Below are 20,246 nucleotides of genomic sequence, written 5' to 3' on the forward strand. Positions count from 1 at the left end.
TCATACCTTAAATTTAAAGCTCATTTATATTTTGCTTATGTTAAGTGGTTTGTACTAGACTGTGTCAATGTGAGGGAATCTTTCTTTACTTGGGTTCGCTTCTGTACAAGCATGGGAACAATGGATTCCCACTGGGTGAACTCCTGCTTTTAAGATGCCAGCTCTGGAATCTTTGATCTTGACACAGATGCTATTTCTATGACTTTTGCTGTTCTCTTACTGGGATGTTTTTCCTGCTTAGAGGAAACAAAATAGTTCCAGATTTTATTCCTCTAAGGTGACTGTGTTCTGGGAACACAGGACAGAGTGTGGGGTGGGGGTTGGTCATGACAGTAGAGCATCTGTTATGCCTTTATAAGTGCATCTGAGTAGTACATGGGGTTCCCCTGACCCCAGACATTAAGCAATTTCTCAGGCAGAGGGAGAAAGTTACATACTAAAAATGAGGGGGAAACATGATTGAGGGAGAAAGGGGAGGACATACATTTGGGAGAGTTTTGAGGGTACCAGGAATAATGAGGAATAGATACACATAGATCGATCAAGAAAAGTCATGAAACATTGAGGTGTGAGGTTGTGATGGTTCTAAACGCTTTGTTCTCTGTGCCTTCTCACTGCTCATTGTTCTTAGAAGGGCAGTGTCTTCAGAGAAATATAGGTGTAGACTTTGCTAGAGGGAGAATGATCATTATTACAGGGTCTTGTTGGATTAATGAAGTTAAACTACAGTTTTGATGGAATTAGGTCAGTACAGAGGACACGCGCGCACACACACACACACACACACACACACACTCTCTGAACTTCAGGAAAGAGTAGTTATGATGGCTGTGTTCTACTTCTGTGACTTAAAAAATAACTAATGGAATAGCTGTAGGGGGGTTAATGAGACTGATTTCTGTGTTAACCAGGGCTCACTAGGTTTACCACAGCCTTCCAGGAAGGAGAGAGGGAATGCAGAAGTAGTCAGCAGTTAGGTGCCCAGGTTCACGTGATGATTGCAGTGTTTGTCACCGTGAGCCTTTGGTTTAGGGTAAAGGGAAAGGCCATTTCCAGGTCAGAGTGTGATGCCACGTTGGCATAGACCAGAGAGCAAAGAAGGGAAAGAACCCTAGTTCTTTTCTGAATCCCTCCCAGGCCCCTGAAGAAAGAAGAATGAGAGACAGAATGCAGATGAGGTCAAAAGAGAGATCTTCTAGCCATTCCAATTTCATCTTACAAAGTTTCAGTTTATTATCCCCTCCTTCAAGTGACACTCTCCTCACTCCCACCTCCTCTCAACTGAGTTTAAGCCCCTACTGCTACCCAGCAGTCTATTTACCACCTTTTCTAAAAACTACCATCCTTATGTTTGTCTTTTTAACCTGTTGTCCAGGGGAAGGATTTGAAGCATATCCATTTCTATACCCCACTACTTAGCACAGTGCCAGGCACAGTCAGCACTGCATAAATGTCTGCTTGCTTGAACATCAATCAGAGGGGTTCATTAGCTTACCTTACTATTGGTTCCTAGTAGTGGAAATTCTACAGAGGTAGCTTAGGTTAGGTTGGTGTTTTTTTTTTCTGTTTTTTTTTTTTTGCGGTACAGGGGCCTCTCACTGTTGTGGCCTCTCCCGTTGTGGAGCGCAGGCTCAGCGGCCATGGCTCATGGGCCTAGCTGCTCCGCGGCATGTGGGATCTTCCAGGACCCGGGCACAAACCCGTGTCCCCTGCATCGGCAGGCGGACTCTCAACCACTGCGCCACCAGGGAAGCCCTAGGTTGGGTTTTAATCTGATTTATGAGCTATTATAAAGTCATCTGGAATCCCATTTCTTTATTTTTTTAAAAATTATTTAGTTATGTATTTATGTATGTGTGTATGTGGCTGCGTTGGGTCTTAGTTGCTGCACACGGAATCTTTGTTGCCACATGCGGGACCTTCATTGCAGCCTGTGGGATCTTTTTTGTTGTTGTTTTAGTTGTGGCATGTGGGATCTAGTTCCCTGACTAGGGATCGAACCCAGGCCCCCTGCATTGGGAGTGCAGAGTCTTAACCACTGGACCACCAGGGAAGTGCCTGGAATCCCATTTCTTTCCTTCTTTCTGCTCTACCTTTCTGAAGTATCTACTTCATCTCAAGGCTGGTGGCTCCCTCACGGCTGCAGATTGGCTGTCAGCAATTTTGTAGGCCATGTCCTTGCTAGACCATGTATTTGACTGTGTTAAGGGGAAGGGAAGGTTGGGAGTGTGTTAGGAGAGGCCCAAGATTTTTGTTGTTGTTGTTGTTAAATTTATTTATTTTATTTATTTATTTTTGGCTGCGTTGGCTCTTCCTTGCTGCGTGCGTGCTTTCTCTAGTTGCGGCGAGCGGGGGGCTACTCTTTGTTGCGGTGCGTGGGCTTCTCATTGCGTTGGCTTCTCTTGTTGCGGAGGATGGGCTCTAGTCATGCAGGCTTCCGTAGTTGTGGCTCGTGGGCTTCATTGCTCCGTGGCATGTGGGAACTTCCCGGACCAGGGCTTGAGCCCTTGTCCCCTGCATTGGCAGGCGGATTCTTAACCACTGCGCCACCAGGGAAGCCCAAGCCCCAAGATTTTAACTGATCAAACCACTTTCGAACTAATCCGAGTGCCCAAAGGATGCCATTTGTGATTGGCTTAGTCCTGGAGTCCTTGAATCAGTCTTGATGGAAAAGAGGAAAGGGTGACCTGGATTGGCTTAGGTTAGATTGGGCTCACCCTGGAACTGGTAAGGAATGAGCTTCCCCCAAAGCACATAAACTACAGGAAGAAAGAATGGATACTTAACTGGAAATCTGACTTATTATGAAGGGGGATGTGGTTGTTGCGTGGGCAGCCAGCAAAGTCCACTGTTTTAATGCAGATTTTCTAGGGAACCTTACTTTATGGCTACTCTGTTCTTCTTATAGAGTCATTTATGAATTTATTGATTGCATATTATGAAAAAGAACTAATGGTGAAATTATTAAATTTTGAGTATGAGACTCTTCCCTCTATTAACTTACTCAGATAGGTAAAACGTTAAATATCAGTACAGGAGAGGGGTGAGTACAAGGCAGCAAGATGATAGCAATCATGTTCATCCAGAATATATGTACTTTGCATTCCCCAGTAATGCTTTTAATCAGGAAGTCATTGTGTCAGGCACTTCGGGGGCTACAGAGATGATAGAAAGGAGATGCTGGCCCCCTCCAGACTTCAGGCCCAATCAAGAGAATGGATAAAAGGCTTTGGGGACTGGGAAGAAATGGCCTCCCTCACAGAAGCAAACCACCGAGAGCAGGAACCTGTAAAACAAAGTGGGGGCTCCTGGGGAGTGCTCCAGAGTCCTGGGAGCCTGGATGGTCAGAGGAGATGCTTGGCATGCTCTGTGGACAGCTCTGCCCTTTGTGTAGTGACAACCGAGCATACTGCTCAACTGCTCAGAGCTGTGGGTCTCAGGAGAGCAAGCAGATCACCCAGTGCCCAGGGTGGGGGCAACCTTTACACTCACTGGTCACTCACTGCCAGTGTTGCTGCTTGTTAGAAAACCCCATTGTGGCCCAGCCCTGTTTGTTGGAGGATTTCTGTCACCAGGTCAGCCTCTGCTGATCTGATTCATAATTAATGCTGTTAGACTTTCTGCCTTCTTCTTAGAGCTATCCAATCACATTTATGGATATTTTAGAGAATTAAAAAACAAAATAATAATCGGTTCTTCATTCAGCACATTTACTGGGGCCTGCCTTGTGCCGGTCACTATGCTAAGCTCCAGGGTCATGGTGATGACCCCAAACTGATGTGATTCCTGCTGTCACAGCCTGTAGTCTAGTGGGGGGGGCAGACAAAAGGTAAACAGATACATAAGATATTTGCCAATTGTGATGGTGAGAAGGAAACAAAATGGGCAGAGCTGAAGATGTGCAAGAGGTTTAAGATATCTTTAAGGCAATTTGTAAATGATCTCATGATTACAGTTTTTATCCTAACGATTTCCCCAGATTAAATGCAAATAACTTTCATTGTCTGTCTCTTAGGTGTACTCAGCAGGTCCCTGATGAACCAAGGGAACCCTCCACCGTATCCAGGGCCCGGTCCGACGGCTCCGTACCCACCTTATCCACAGCAACCGATGGGGCCTGAGGGCTACCCTCCAGGACCTATGGGGGGACCCTACCCACCTCCTCAGGGGTACCCCTACCAAGGATACCCACAGTACGGCTGGCCGGGCGGACCTCAGGAGCCTCCTAAAAGCACAGGTACTGTGATGTGAATGGGGCATGTATACAGTTGGTCCTCCATATCTGCAGGTTCTGCACCCACAGATTCAACCAACCACCAGATTGAAAATATTTGGGGAAAAATTCCAGAAAGTTCTAAAAAGCAAAACTTGAATTTACTGTGCTCCAGAAACTACTTACATAACATTCACGTTGTATTTACAACTATTTAAATGACATTTACATTGTGTTACGTATTATAAATAATCTAGAAATGATTTAAAGTATATAGGAGGATGTGCGTAGGTTATATGCAAATACCTTTCATATAAGGTATTTATATATAAGGGACTTGCGCCACCGCAGATTTTGGTATCATGTGGGTCCTGAAACCAATCCTCCGTGGATACCGAGGGGCGACTGTATGTGTATTACGTAGGTGTGCATGTGTGCAGTCCCGTGTCACCAATGGAAATGTTTGCATGTTTTCTTTGGCAGGGAAGAAACTCTGGCCTTTGTTTGCCATGTGACATTTCCAAAGCTTGGTGACTGCTTAGGGTGGCTTCTAACTCCTGAGAAGGACTTCTTTCTTGGGAGGGCTGAATCAATTCTGCCTCCTTTCTCTTGTCCCCTGTGGGGCTGATGACTTCCTGGCCGACATGTTTTCTGAAGGCATCTCCTCGAGCAGTGAGAGGGGGCAAAGTACCGGTTGGATTCTTGCTCTGGCAGCCAGTTTTGCTTTACAGGTTTAGCCTGTTGGGGTTGTTTTATGTCTCAACTTGTTGACCCTCAAGTCATCCTCTTGCCCCTGCTATTGGGGTGGGTTTTCTTTACTAATATGTTTTCATAATTCTATTTAACCTGCTAGCTGAGTTGTCAGTAGGCTTCTGAGTCCTTCTTGTATGCTGGAACAGTGCTACTCAAAGTTTACTGTGCAGACAAGTGCCAGTCCCTGAGCGGCTATCAGGCTGCAATGAGATAAATACAGAAAGTGAGAGTAAAAATTTTAAAACTTTGAGAGCAATTTGACATTGCTGTGACATTCGAGCATGGAATCTTGCGTTTTACAAAAAAGTAGCAGTCTGTGAAGGGTTAGGAAGGAAACATCTTGAGAAGCACTGTGCTACATGTCTTGGTGACCGTTATGACTGTTTTATAACCTTTTGGTTTGCAGAATAGTTGCTGTCTTAGAGCTTTCAGCTTTTGAATATAGCTCATTCTTACCGAGTGCTTATTATGTGCCAGGTGCTCTCCTAAGAGCTTTATATACATTCACATTTAATCCTTGCAACAGTCTTATGAAGTTATTCCCATTTTACGGTGAAGTAATTGAAACACATAGTGGAGTAACGACTTGCCCAACGCCACCCAACTAGAAATCGCCAGACCCCAGATTTAAATCCTGAAAGTTTGACTGTGGAATATGTACCTGTATGTTATTGCTGTACTGTTTGTTGTCCCTTTCCTGTCTTTTCTGACCTGACACATTTGTCTGAATTTAGGGCCTTAAGCTGCCTCAGAGATTTTCCTATAGTTTAACCCCTTACTAATCAAAAGTAGTAACAGAACTGACAATTCATTTTATTTCAGAATTTGAGGGTTCTTTAAAATGGGTGGATGCCAAGGAAGAAAAATAGGTTTAAGAGGAATTGTGGGAAATTATGGGAAAGAGTTTACTTTTATGGAGTCAAGTCAGGGACTGTATTGAGATTGAATAGATTTGAATAGCTTTAAAAGATTTAGTTTCTCTTGAAGGAAAACTTTTACAATCCAAGGTTCTGTTTTGTTATAAATTGTTATAACATGTGCTTGGAGGACTGCAGGAAGTGCAACCAGTATAAATCAGAGCAGTTGGCATCCAGGTCTATGACATGAGAGGGGGATTTCCTGAAAATAAATCTCAGTTTCTGGGGTTTCTGCTTCAAAACAAGGTAACCCTGTGATGAATGAAAGAAGGCCGACTGAAAAGACCACATAATATATGATTCCGTTTATGTGCATTTCAAGATTAAGCCAAACTAATCTATGGTGATGGAGATCAAAATAGTGGTCACTCCTGGCTGTGGTGTCGGAGACTAGGATAGGGTTTGTTATTGACTAGGAAGGACACAGGGAAACTTCTGGAGTATTAGGAGTTTTTTTGGTTTTTTGTTTTTGGCTGCGTTGGGTCTTCATTACTGTGTGCAGCCTTTCTCTATTTGTGGTGAGCGGTGGCTACTCTTCGTTGCAGTGTGTGGGCTTCTCACTGCGGTGGCTTCTCTTCTTGCGGAGCACAGTCTCTAGACGCGCGGACTTCAGTAGTTGTGGCTCGCGGGCTCCAGAGCGCAGGCTCAGTAGTTGTGGTGCATGGTCTTAGTTGCTCTGCAGCATGAGGGATCTTCCCGGACCAGGGCTCGAACCCATGTCCCCTACATTGGCAGGCGGATTCTTAACCACTGTGCCACCAGGGAAGCCCTAGGAGTATTCTTTTATCTTAATCTGAGTATAAACATTTTCAAGCCACACACTTAATATTTGTGCACTTTAGTATATGTTATATGGCAATGAAAAAAAAGTCAGCCCAGCATTTGTATTATACAATAGATTCAGGCCAGTGCCTCCCTAGGTTGTGTCTTTCACCCATAGCCCTCCTGCTGTATGGTTTGTAGGCCACTTCTGGGCCTGTATTGTTTATACTGGCTGTAACTACCATTCAGTGGATTTGGAACATTATAGAGCTTGTCTAGAATAAGTGCTTCCTGGGCTCAGTGGACCTTGTCCCCTCATGCAGAAAATACAGGTTTGGCCCTCTTTCTTACCTTTGGTGTAATTTAAGTATTACATCAGCGTTTTTGAGGGGGAAAAAAAATATCTTAATTCTTCTTAGGATTAAAAGGCTTTTTTATTTCAGTGTTATCAATTTATCAATGATTTCATAAATGCAGTTGAAAGCTGTCTAACATCCTTTTCTACAGGATTTCTCTCTCTGTCATCAGCCTGTGCATTGTTAATTGCCCAGACCTGTTCTATACCGGGTATGGCAGGGGATGCCAGGTGGTCAAGTTCTTCTCTCAACCTGGGGTCCAGGTTCTGTGAATGGGACCCTCTGACCCCCCTCTCACTAAAGGATGTGCTTTTTAGGGACCCCTTTCATTTCTTTCTCTTTATATTGCTCCTGGGATCCCCAATCGGAATCATTCTTGGGGCCTGCATTCTAAGCATGTGTCTTTGAGCTCTCTGCAGAAATTTAAGGGTTTTTTTCTCTAGCAGGATGATTTTAGATGTATCTACTACTGCATATGCCATCTCTCAGCTGAAGTTCATGTGTGTAGTCCCTTCTGTTAACAGCTACCTAGGTGGAAATTATTTGTTTTAGGGTCTTAGCTACTCTTAATTGGTGTCTGGTAATTAGTAAGAGTTTAATAAAGTGTTGAATGGACAGGTCGGTGGGCAGATGGCTAATCTAAGCAGAACCTTCTTTGGTAGTCTATTTTTTAGTTCAAATTTCATTTTTTCAGATATTGTATTTTTTTAATTAATTTACTTTTGGCTGCATTGGGTCTTCGTTGCTGTGCACGGGCTTTCTCTAGTTGTGGCAAGCAGGGGCTACTCTTCATTGCGATGCGCAAGTTTCTCATTGCAGTGGCTTCTCCCACTGCGGAGCACAGGCTCCAGGAGCACGGGCCTCAGTAGTTGTGGCATGCGGGCTCAGCACTTGTTGCTCGCGGGCTCCAGAGCGCAGGCTCAGCAGCTGTGGCGCACGGGCTTAGTTGCTTCGTGGCCCATGGGATCCTCCCGGACTAGGGCTCAAACCCGTGTCCCCTGCATTGGCAGGCGGACTCTCCCCACCAGGGAAGCCCCAGTATTTTTTTTTTTAAGCCTTTGTTTTTCTCAGGAAACCAGCTTTTTGGAAACCATGTGATTGGAAGCAGCAGGTGCTTGTGGGAATGAGGCTTCCCAGGGAGCACACCTGCAATACGTCAAGGATCTCCTGGGGAGATTTTTAATAATAATAACAACTATACCAACTAGTATTTCTTGCACTGGCATTAGCTTCACTGGCATAATCTTCATAATGACCCTGAAGCATTAGTCCCATGTTATAGAGGTGGAATCTGAGGCTCAGAGAGGTTGTGATTCAGTTATTTATTGTATAACATACCACCCTGAAACTCAGTGGCTTAAAACAACAGTGATTTATTATTTCTCATGATTCTGTGAGTTGGCTTTAGGGGATCTCTCCTGGGGTCACTTGCATGACTTAATGCAGCTGTCAGCTTGGCTGGAGCTGAAATGTCCAAGACTGCCTCGCTCACGTGACGAAGGCCTGGGTATAGCTCCATGAGGCCTCTCTCTACACATCTCCCTTTCCACGGCAACTAGCTTCCAAGAGTGTGAAAGTAGCAGCTGCCAGGCTTTTAACGGCTAGGCCCAGAGCTGGCACCGCCTCACGTACCCTGTATTCTGTTGCTCAAAGGCTGGCCAGATTCAGCAGGAGGGGAAATAGATGCCATCTCCCCCCACTCCTGCGTTTTTGGCAACAGCTTTATTGAGATAGAATTCACATACGATACAATTCTCCCATTTAAAGTGTCCAATCCAGTGGTTTTTGGTGTATTCACAGAGTTGTGTGACCATCAGCACTGTCTAATTCCAGAAGATTTTCATCACCCCGAAAAGAAACCCTTTGGCAATCACTCCCGATTTCCTTAACTCTCCTCCTACACGAATCTACTTTTTGTCTCTATTGATTTGCCTGTGTTGAACTTTTCTTATAAATGGAATCACGTAATATGCGCTCTCTTATGACTGGCTTCTTTCACTTAGTGTAATGTTTTCAAGGTTCAGCCACGTTGTAGCAACTATCAGTGCTCCATTCATTTGCCAAATAATATTTTATTGTATGGATATACCATATTTTATTCATCTGTTCATATTTTATTCATCTGTTCATTAGTTGATGGACATTTGGGTATCTGCTTTTGAGCTATTTTGAATAATAAATAATGGCTGTTATAAACATTGGTGTAAAATAGATTCCATCTCACTAGGAGGAACAGCATGTGAATACAGAGTGAGAGGAATCATTGGTGGCCATCTTGGCAGACAGTCCACCACGCTCCAATCTTTCCTTTTAACAATTCACCTCTCTCCCATATGCAAATTATACCCATCCCCTTCTAAGACCACCAGATGTCTCATCCAGTAACTCCCTCGGCTTGGAGTTAAGGATGTCACCATCGAGGATGGCCTCTAACCAGCCATGCTGCTCCCTTCACTCCCTACTCCTCATTCCCATTCTGCCCAACTGTACGGAGAGATCAAACAGGATATAAGCACTTCTGTGAAGCTTTCCCTCCTGTATCCCACACCTCCCATAGAATTGACCACTCCTAAGTGCTTCAGCTGCACCCCATACAGACTTCTTTCAAAGCATCTCCTCTCTCCAAATTCAGTTAGTTTTCATGTTCTCTCTAATTTACCTCTTTAATGTCTGACTCCAGTCAACCTTGCTCATACTATTTTAGTTTAGGCTTCCACCATTTGTGTTGGTCAAGACTCTTAAGATTGCAAGTGACAGAATCTCAGCCTTAAATATTAACCAACCACAGAGGATCATCGGAGACCTGAGTAAAGGCCCCAGATGATAGATGGTGACCAAAACAGACAGGAAAAAGGGACACTGAGGGAACAGAGGCAACACAAGGAGCAAAAACCCTACTACAAAAAAGGGGGGGAATCTTCTAATATTCTTAGATATGCAGGGAGATTTCTTACTGAAATAAGAGTAGGGATGCTGTATAAAAAGCAACTCAGGATACAAAAGCACTTAGGCAAGGAGCATGTGTCAGCCCAAGGATTGGGTTCAAAGACCCATTTGGATAGCCAGGTCTTGCCAAACCAGAACTTAAGGCTTTTTGCCACAGGTGGAAGCTTGACATATGTTTTGGTTATCTATTGCTATGTAGTAAATCACCCCAAATCTTGGCGTTAGAGATTCTATAATGTGGGCAGGACTTGGCAGGAAAGATTTATCTCTGCTCCCTGGACCTGGAACATAGGAGATAACCAGTGTGCTGGGTTGAATATGTGTACTTTCTACCCTTGAATGGGATTTACAAACTTTCTTTCTTGGCTTTCATATTTATAGTTGTCTAAAGGGGCACTATTGGGTTGGCTTACACCAATAATACAGAGGAAGAAGCTGTTTGGTTTGGCAGATGCTTTGGAAGAGAGAGAAGGATGGGAGCATGACTGCTGGCTGTCTCACTGCTGGGAGGGGTCACGTGATGCCCGTGCTGAGAAGCTACTATGTTTATGCATGTCCCGTCCAGGCTTGGGCTTTTCCACTCTTACTGGCTTGGTTTGACCCTCTTGTTTCCTGTGAAGTTAATTTAAGTTCAGTCGTATTCTGTCACCTGTTTTCAGTTTCAGTGAAATCTTGTACTTCTGGTTCATCATAACAAGGAATTGTTCTTTTGAGTGCAAAAAAAAAAAAAAAAATCCCCCATCCAGTATCCCTTTTCCCCCTCTCCCTCCTTCCACGTGGCCTCTCAGTGTGGCTGACTTGGGCCTCACAGTGTGACAGCCTCAGGAGGTCTGGGCTCCTTAGGCGTTAGAGTGCAAAAGTGGCAGCTGCCAGGCTTTCCTTTAAAAAACAAACGAACGAAAAACTTTTCATTTTACTTCTAATTTTGAAAATATTCCAGACTTACAAAAGCTTTGCAGAAATAGTACAAACAATTCTGTATACCTTTCATCCAGATTTCCCCAAATCTTCTGCAACTACAAGGTAATGATCTCCCTGGCTTTTTTACTGCCCAGGCTCAGAAGTCTCAGCACATCACTTCCACCACACTCTCTGTCAAAGCAGCCACAGGTCTAGCTAGCAGAGATTCAAGGGGAGGGGAAATGGACTTTACTCTTGATGGGTGGGTGACAAAGCCACAGTGCAAAATGGCACATGGGTGGGGAAATCTTCAGAAACTCTACTCCCAAGTCCCAGTGGTGATGGGTGAACTCATGTTCAGTGAAGCATTCTAAATAACAAAACTCTAGGTTCTTATGAATATGCCATAGTAACAAAACTGTTCAAAGTGAAAATTAAACACAACAATATCTCCAGTCTTAGGTCAGAAGATAGGCCATCTGTCTTTCAAAGGAAAGTTCTGTGAATTGGTTAGAAAGTCATGAAGTCCGAGGTTTTTAAATTCTCTCACCAAGTGGTATGGACTTATATACACTACCAAATGTAAAATAGATAGCTAGTGGGAAGCAGCCGCATAGCACAGGGAGATCAGCTCAGTGCTTTGTGACCACCTAGAGGGGTGGGATAGGGAGGGTGGGAGGGAGGGAGACGCAAGAGGGAGGGGATATGGGGATATGTGTATATGTATGGCTGATTCACTTTGTTATAAAGCCGAGACTAACACACTATTGTAAAACAATTATACTCCAATAAAGATGTTTAAAAGAAAAAAGAAAGAAAGATATTCTCTCACCAAAATTGAAATGGCTCCCACTCAGATACGTCAAATCATTGGGAATGTTATAGAGTTCTCAGCTGATCACCCTGCCGAGCTCATGGCAGACATCACTCATCAATTCTGGCTCTAGCTGCTCAGCCCCAAATTTGGCTTCAGAATCCTCCTTACCGAAGGATCCTAGGCAGCCGCTAGGAGTGAGGCTTGAATTGTTAGGTAAAATGAGGCCGTTTTACCATTCCTTGCTAGGCCGAATCCCTCTTTTTAGAGATACTAAAACTGAAGTACAGTGAGGTTTAGTAACTTGCCCAGGGTCCATGAGTTTTGACAAGGATGTAAGTCCTGATTCCAAGCTAAATGCATTTCTTCTTTAAGGCCTGCTACTGCGATCCAGCACTGATTCCACAGCAATTCCCAGACACCTTCCCTCTGCCTCCTCCCTCCGCCTTGCCCCCAGCCACCGAAACAAACACAAAAACCTGGTAGTTATAACAGGGTACCACTTTCCTAGTAGACAGGTGAAGTGGAGTGTGATAAAAGCTGCGTTCAAATCCCCTTATTAACACGAGGACCTGGGCAGATTGTTTAACCTCCCCGATCTTTGAGTGTGCCTGCCTCCCCTTGTAAGCTTCCTGAAGGTGATTTTTTCTCTCCTTCATCTCTGCTTCCACAGAACCTAGAACAGTGCTGACACGTGGTATATGCTCAGTAAATATTTGCTGGATGGATGGAAATATCACCAGTTCGAAAGGTGGTTGTGAATTCATGCTCCATGTCTGGTCCCCTTTCCCTTTGAGCCCCTTCCCTTGCTATTTAACTCTTGTGAGTCCAGATACTGCGGTTTTATTCTTCTGGGTTAGGACCGATATCTGACAATGTATCGACGTAAAATAAAATGAATTCTGCTCCAGCAGAGTCCTTGGGATGCCCCCATGGAGTTCAGAAGCCTGATTGGCCTTTGAACCGGATTTCTCAGCCTGTAAAAAAGTGCCCCTTTTCTTGCTCTTTGTAATTTGAAGAAGCAAAAGGGGGGAGCACCTGTTCCAGGAGAGCCCTGCCGGGTCACTGGCCAACCAGCAAGATGCTGTGAGTGGCCTTTCCTCAGTCCACAGTCAGAGTGCCGGCTGGTAACATGGCATGGTGCCCCTGCACACTCCCTTTGGTGTCTGACGCTGCTCTCATCACTCAGCGCAGGGATAAACGAGAAAGGAGTTTAACCGTCTGGCATCTCTGGCTAACTGGCTTGAGGTCTGGAATTACAGCTTGGCTTGTTTGAGCCTTTTATTGCTTTTTTTTCATCAGAAACTCCGATCAGGCATCGTCATTGCCCCAAGAAGACTTTTCAGCATAGATAAAGTCCAGCTCAGTACCTTCTTTCTCTGCCAGGCATCAGATGACAGAATGTCTCAGCAAGGACACTGCCTGGTGCCACCTAAAGCCGCATTGGCTTAGGAATCTAGGTGGAGTTTCTCCAGTTCCCTGAGTTTCTGTTTCCTTATCTGTAAAATTGGTATTATAGGACTGTGGCGAAGCCGTAAACAAAGTCATATACCACGTAGAGTGTATGGGCAACAGGGACTTAGCACCCTCCCTTGGTCCACACCACTTTTCTGAATTTTTGCTTGTGGTTGGATGGGGGTGGTGAAGACCGGAGGCCCTCAGGGGAAAGGTGGGGAAGCCAGTTGCTGAGGGTCATTCCTGATCTACCCTGAGAATCCCCACCCGTCTGAGACAACCGTAGGACGGACAACTCCAAAGTCATGTCATCTGCAGTTTGTAGCCTTATAACTGGTCTCCCTCCTCCTGCTCTTGCCCCCTGCTGTCTGTTTTCTCCCCAGACCCTCTAGAAGCTTCCCTTATCACTCAGAGTAAAAGCCAGTCCTTAGGGTGACCAGCCAGGCCCTCCATGAGCGGGCTGCCCCCATGCACTGCTCCACCTTCACAGGCTGCCCCATTCCCACCCCGGCCTTGGTATTTGCCATTCCCTTTCCCTCTCCTCCGAAGTCGACTGGGCTTGTGTCCTCTCGTGGTTCTTGCTCAGCTGTCACCTAGTCAGAGAGGCCTTCCAGCCACCTCCCCTCTCCCTCTGCCCCATTTAACCAAGTACCACAGCCTGGCACACTCTCCCCACTATGTCCACCTCTTTTCTCTTGCCAACACATTGTTCACATGTCCCTTGGCTGCCTTTCTCCTCCTGCTGGAATGTAAGCTCCTTGAAGGCAGGGACTTTTGTATGTCGTGTTCACTACTCGATTCCAAGTATGTGCTGACTGGCTGAGCGTCCCCTCCTCCAATGTCCTCTGCCTGCACAGATGTCTTTGCAGCATTCTACTTCCAGCTTTACCTTGGGTCCCTGTTCCTCCTCGTCTCCTCTGTACAGAATCCTGGGAGTGGCTCCAAGGAGCTGCTACTAACTGAGTTTTTGCTGTGTCACGCCTGGTGCTGAACACTGTATATCCATTTAATTAGCGTGACAGCTCTATGAGGTGGGTCTTACTAAAGAAGAGTTTGCCCAAGGTCAGAGCTAGTAAGTGGCGAGCAAACATTCTAACACCGTGTGTGACCTGAGAGCCTGGTCTCCATGACGGTGCCCCTGAGGCTCCACCACCGGGATAGGTGCCAGCGCCCGAGGGCTCTGCCCCGTTGCTGCCTTCCAGTCTGGCCAAGGTCCACGCTTGGCCTACCTTGTGCTGCTTCCTTCTTGGTCACCTGGTTTATCCTGATCTCTGCCTTCTTCAATGGCAAGGGTTGACTGTCTTGTGAAATACTTCTTTATATCTTACCCTCACTTGATCTTTGTTCAGTTAATTCATTTAACCTTCGTCCTTCCTCTTGCATCTCTTAGCACACGTTCTGGGACGTTCAGTTGAATCTTCTAGTGCCCAAAGGGCATTTTCATGGAATTCCTTGGAAAAGTGCCCTTATGTCTCACATGGGCTTGGGCCAACATCTTTAAAACTTCAGCCAGCCCTGTCAGAATCGGGAAACTTGTGGTTTCTGACTCAGCAAGTAGGTCTGGTCACACAGACTCTTTGCTATGAGAAGAGAGACAGACCCAGTGGCCACAGGAGGGAGGTCTCTAGAAAGGGAGGAAGAAGAGGAAGATGAGTAAGGAAGGGATATGAGAGGGAGACAATATGGTTCCCAGACCTAGCACAGTAGCTGGTAGGTAGTAGTGCTTCCAGAAAGATCTACAGAAAGCATGAAATCTCAGGGCCTATCTAGATGAAGGTGCAGAAACTGGGGGCAAATGGGACGGTTGCCTGTGGTCTGATCCAGCCTGAACTTGGCCCCTCAACTAGGAGAAGGCGGGCTGCTTATGGGGTCCTCCTGGGATGCGTGGCTCTTGATAAGGGCTCTGACCCCAGCTGTTTCTCTCAGCACTGCAGGGACCCCTTTCCCTATCTCAGGGAGGGCAGGGACCTTCATGGCCCATCAGGCTTAGAGCTTGCTGATTCTTGCTTTGGAGGGGAAACTGCTCCTTCTTACTTTTTGTCATGGTCTACTGGCTTCCATTTAGTGGAGGCTTTGCTACCAGCCTGGGTTTCTTTGTGATAGGCCAGAGGTTTTAATTTACCTGAGGATAAAAAGGTTTTTGTGGAAGCAGTTCCTCACCTAATACTTGGGCGTGCCAGAGTAGAACCTATACAAGTTAAGGGCTCAAACATTTCTTTTGCCCTCCTTAATGGTTTTCTATTATTCTTAGAATAAAGACCAACATTCCAAAAGGTCTTGAGAGGTCCTTCAGGGCCTAGCCTTGCCAGCAGATTCTGTTTCAGTTTCTTAGCCTCTCTGGGCCTCTCCTCCCATATGGCTTTTGCAAATGGTATTTCCTCTGTATTGCTTGGAAAATTCACACCTCTCTTGACTCAGTACAAATAACCTATTAATCCTTCCCATTTCACTCCTGTGTCATTTCAGTGATGCTGAGTGATACCTTACCCCCACCCCGGTCTGGGTCAGCTTCTGTCCTTCATAGGACTCTTGGGTTTGTAATTTTACAGCCTTGGCTCTAGTTAGAGAATTACGGTCTCCACCACTGTCTGAAAGCATCCTGATAGTAGAGACCTTGTCTAATTTGACTGACCACTTGATTCCCCAGTAACTACTTGTTGAGTGATTGAAGATGAGAAGTTTAAAGATAGCACAGGGAACTCTGCTCAATATTTTATAACAACCTGGTTGAGAAAAGAATTTGAAAAAGAATAGATACATGTACATGTATGTGTATAACTGAATCACTGTGTTGTACACCTGAAACTAACACAACATTGTTAACTATACTCCAGTATAAATAAAAAGTTTAAAAAAGTAAAGATATGCAGGAGAGAAGACAGGGTGAGTTTCTGGAATAAGCTTTTTCAAGTGTTAAACTCTGGGTTTGAATTTGCAGAAAAGACTGTTTTGCACTACTTTTCACTCCCTCATGTTATTTTTTGGTCTGGGTTCTGAGCAGAATATTCACTGTGGAGCACTGTTGTGATACTGGCAGTCACAGGTGTGTGAATTATCAGAACTGAGAGATGCCGCTTTGGGTCATTTTTGCCTCCATTGAGTGGTCTGGTCCCTAAACATAGTAATGACTCTCATAGAAAAAAAAAATGTTTTCCCATTCATAGTCCAGATACCCCATCATCTCAAATCTTTTTTGTGTTCTTATTTCCTAGGCAGGTCTTACTTACGTGCACGTGTCATTTGCACCTGGCTGCCATTGTAGTGTAGATTCCATTGTGTATTGTTTTCCTCCCAACTTACTTTGTCATAAGCAAATTTCCTATAAGGCAGGATTTCTCAACCTCAGCACATTGACGTTTGGGCCGGATAATTTTGGCGGGGGCAGTGGGGCACTGTCCTGTGCATTGTACAATGCTTCGCAGCGTCTCTGGCCTCTTCCCACTAAATGCCAGTGGTATCTGCTCAGTTATGACAACCAAAAATGTTGTCCAGACATTACCAGATGTTCCCTAGGGGCCCAGAACCTGCCTTTGAGGACCACTGCGATAGAGTCTTCATAATGAAAACTGTACGTTGGGCTTTTGAGCCCAGTGGAGAAAGAGGCCTTCCTAATCAGCTTCATTAGCAGCTGAAAAATTCATGACTTTTTCTGGTGACCTGCCCAGGAAGAAGGCTCCGGGAACTTGGAGCTATAAAGATTTCCCTCTTGACCTCTTACTGGACAGACAGGCTTTGTTTCTGAGCCTCTCTGCAGGTGGGATGGGAGAATCTGGGTGTTTGATACCAATTCCTAGATTAAAACCAGGAGGACAAGAAGAGTTTGAAGCCAGTGGTCTAAGCTTTTGAACATTTAATATTAATTGTCGAATAGTTAATAAATAATAGTTAAATAAAAGAGCTAATAATTATCAAGTGGTTACGGTGTGTCAGGCATTTTTATGTGTTAACCCATTTAGTCCTGAGAACAACCCTCTGAGGTAGATCTTTTCTCATCCCCGTCATGTAGATGAAGGAACTCAAGCAGAGAAAGCATGAAACTTGTTCATGGTCTCACAGCTAGGAGGCGGTAGAGCTGAGATTCAAACCCACCAATCTAACCCCAAAGCCTGTGCTCCTCAGTGACTACCATTTATTGAGCACCTAGTGAGGTGCCCAGCTTTGGACTGAGAGCTTTATGGGCATGGCTTCAATTCTTGCAATAGTCCTTCCAGGTAAGTGGTGTTATCCCAGATCTTACACATATGGAACCTGAGGCTTAGAGAGGCTGTAATGTCTTGCCCGTGGTTCCCCAGGTGTCTGACCCAGAGCCTGACATGCTTCCGTGTGTCATGGGGCCTCCCATGAATGAGTAGAAGTTTTGTTTTTGTTTTTTTAACTTTGTCTTCCTTTCTTTTTGGAATCTCACCACTCACTCGTTCAACAATTGTGAAATGCCTTGTATAATTTAGTGCCAAGCACTAAATAAATGTTACTGTTTCTAATTAGAGCTTGTTCAGGTGCTTTGTGTACATTATTTTTTTTTAATCCATACAGTGGTCTTGGTGGTTTCCTATTTCAGAGATGAGGACACAGGTTCAGAGAGGTGAATTAACTGGCCTAAAGTCAAAGAGTAACTCACTAAGCCATGAATTGAACCCAGGTCTATCTGGTTCAAATTGTATTCTTAACTTTCATGCTCATTTGCATTCCTTTAGGAAATACCCTTGAAATACTTCAAAATATTAATAATATTTTTATATAATATATTATGTATATAATATTAATAATAACTTGCATTGTTAACAGCGGTAAAGAGGTGGGCTCTCTGAGCATGACGTGTGTTCTCTGGGACACTCAGTTGCAACTCTTTTCCTTTCTTTTCACAAAAGCAGATGTGATTGGCCTTTAGTGAGTGAACTGGGCTCTTGGCACCAGTTTTGATTCTCATTCCCCGTATTTGTGACCTCAGGCTTTAACTTGATAGATCTGCTTAGCTAGGCCCGTGCTTAGATGAAGTCCCGTGCGCCTGTGCCCCTGCCCTGTGACTGCACTAGGTCTGGGAACTGGCGTCACATGAAGACAGTCTGGTCACGAGGACACTGGGGGACCAAAGGCTCCTAAAGACGGCCTTGGGTTTTTCCATCTTCTTGGTTGTAGAGACACAATCTGTTTTGGTCAAAGGCTTCATGTAAAACACTCTGTTTTGCCTTTTCAAAAGCCTTGGCCTGCCCAGCGCTCAGGGGTAATGGAGTATGAAAGGGCAGCTGCTCTTTGCAGATCCAGTTTGCTCAGCTGGTCAGGGAAGTGTGCTCAGTTGGCTGGACCGGGCTGGCCCAGGAAACAGGGGTGTTTGAAGTCCTACCCTGCTCCCAGACCACTCGCCCCCAGGTGCAGCCCGGGTTTTCTGCTCCGGTACTGCATGCCTTTCGTTCACATCTCGCATAAGCTTTTTAAAGTTAGGTTGATGTAAACAATGAGGAAATTAGTTTGGTGGGCAAGGAAAGGAAGGCTGCTTTGGGTGAAAGGCATCCAGGGAAACTGGAAGGTGCAGGTGGGATAGATCAGGTCGTCTCTAGGATTGGAGCCAGGACCGTGGTGTTGGGACCGCCCTGTGAGTGAGGTCACCTAGGGTGGCGGGGGACTTTCACTAGGATGCGTCCTTCCAAATAGCAGTGAGGCATTAGCTGTGCCGAGAGGCCGGCCCAGGGCCCGAGCACAGTCCGTGTGGCTCTGCCTGCAGCCCCAGCCGTTGTGGCCCAGCGCCCATGGGCACCCGCTTCCCCGTGGTCAGTGTGGTTAGCCGCAGGGGAAAAATCTATATTCTGCTTACATTGTGGCTCCCCAGAGCTGAGACGCTCCAAAAAGCGGGACGCAACACAGGACGATCATAACTAAAATGCTGACAATGAAGATGGCGAGGGCTGGTGTCTGTAGATGAGGGGTTAGCCCAGTGTTCACTGACACCAGTGTGGGGACCACGCCCAGCGTGGTCAGGGGCCAGAAGAGTGGCGTTCTCCAAACCCTGATTTAGTGCAGCTCTGCTGTATCCCAGGCCACTTACTCCTAGGGTACAACCGGGTTCTCACATAGAAAAACATGGCTTCATTCTAAATTACAGGAGTTACTTTTTAAATTACAGGAATATCTCTTCTTTATAGAAAGTAAATAATACCCATTCTTTTGCTATCCAGAGACAGTAGTTAACATTTTTATATAAATCTTTTGGTCTGTGTTCAGTTTTTTATGATGCAGCCCTTTTTGAAATTTGACTAGTATGTTCATCTCTGTCCAGGAGATATATTTGCAGCTAATATAAATGCTATGTAAAATTGTTGTTGGGTGTTTTGGGTTTTTTTCTTCATCTTAAATTCATCAATCTGTGTACCCTCAGCTGCATCTTGGTCCCATAGAATGTGAGTCTTGCGGGTGGCAGTCAGTGGTTTCCGGTGAAGTCTCCATTGCAGATGTCAGTCTCACGCTGCTGACTTCATGCTGCGCGCCCCCAGCACCCCCTCCCCCCCCACTCTACAATACAGTGCTTTTCCTTCTAGCCATTTATTTTTTTTACAGCAGCAATAATACTTATAATGTATTACCTGTTTACTTTGTGCCTGGCACTGTGCTGCTTTTCAAGGCGTTAATCATCTAATCTTTATAACAATCCCAAGAGGTTGGTGGTGTTACTGTCTCCGTTTTTCAGGTGAGGAAGCCGAGCCACAGGCAGCTTAAGGGAAATGCATTTTACCGAAGTGGACTATGCCAGGTGTAGCAAGCTCGGCCCCCAAGCCCAGTGAACCTGCATCCGCAGCGGCTGGACCTTGGGGGCTACAGCCCTTGGGGGCTTCCTGCCCTGAGAGCTGGTCTGGCAGGGGCTGAGAGACCCACTGGGACCGGCCAGTGAGTGGACCGTGACGGTATTTGTAGCCTGCCCTTCCCTTCTGCTGTTGGACCCTTGCCTTGGCTCCCTGAGGGAGTGGCTTCCTCCTCCAGGAAATACCGACTTTCCTATCCACTCTTCTGGAAAGCCTTATCAGCTCGCAGCCAGGAAGCTTGCTGCTGTGTGCCGTCAGGGCTGTAACTCTTTTAGTTTTGAGAGGCCAGTACTGCTTCCCTCCTTGTTCCCCTGCTGGCCTCAGTGGCTTTTTTTCTCA

At 45.5% G+C, this 20,246-nt stretch overlaps 1 long non-coding RNA gene and 1 other non-coding gene across 2 annotated transcripts in view; one reads left to right on the top strand and one right to left on the bottom strand.

Moving 5' to 3' along the window:
• LOC137221758 (uncharacterized) overlaps nucleotides 1-20,246 on the top strand; it is a 65,947-nt gene that overhangs the window by 19,985 nt on the left and 25,716 nt on the right. Inside the window, exon 2 of the long non-coding RNA XR_010942140.1 lies at nucleotides 4,016-4,237. This is a non-coding gene — a long non-coding RNA (uncharacterized lncRNA). The remainder of the gene's footprint in view (nucleotides 1-4,015; nucleotides 4,238-20,246) is intronic.
• TRNAG-CCC (transfer RNA glycine (anticodon CCC)) lies at nucleotides 1,981-2,053 on the bottom strand. The gene has a single exon. It is a non-coding gene; the product is annotated as a tRNA-Gly (tRNA).

Source organism: Pseudorca crassidens, chromosome 3, assembly GCF_039906515.1.
Source record: "Pseudorca crassidens isolate mPseCra1 chromosome 3, mPseCra1.hap1, whole genome shotgun sequence".
In the NCBI taxonomy this organism is placed as follows: Eukaryota; Metazoa; Chordata; class Mammalia; order Artiodactyla; family Delphinidae; genus Pseudorca; species Pseudorca crassidens.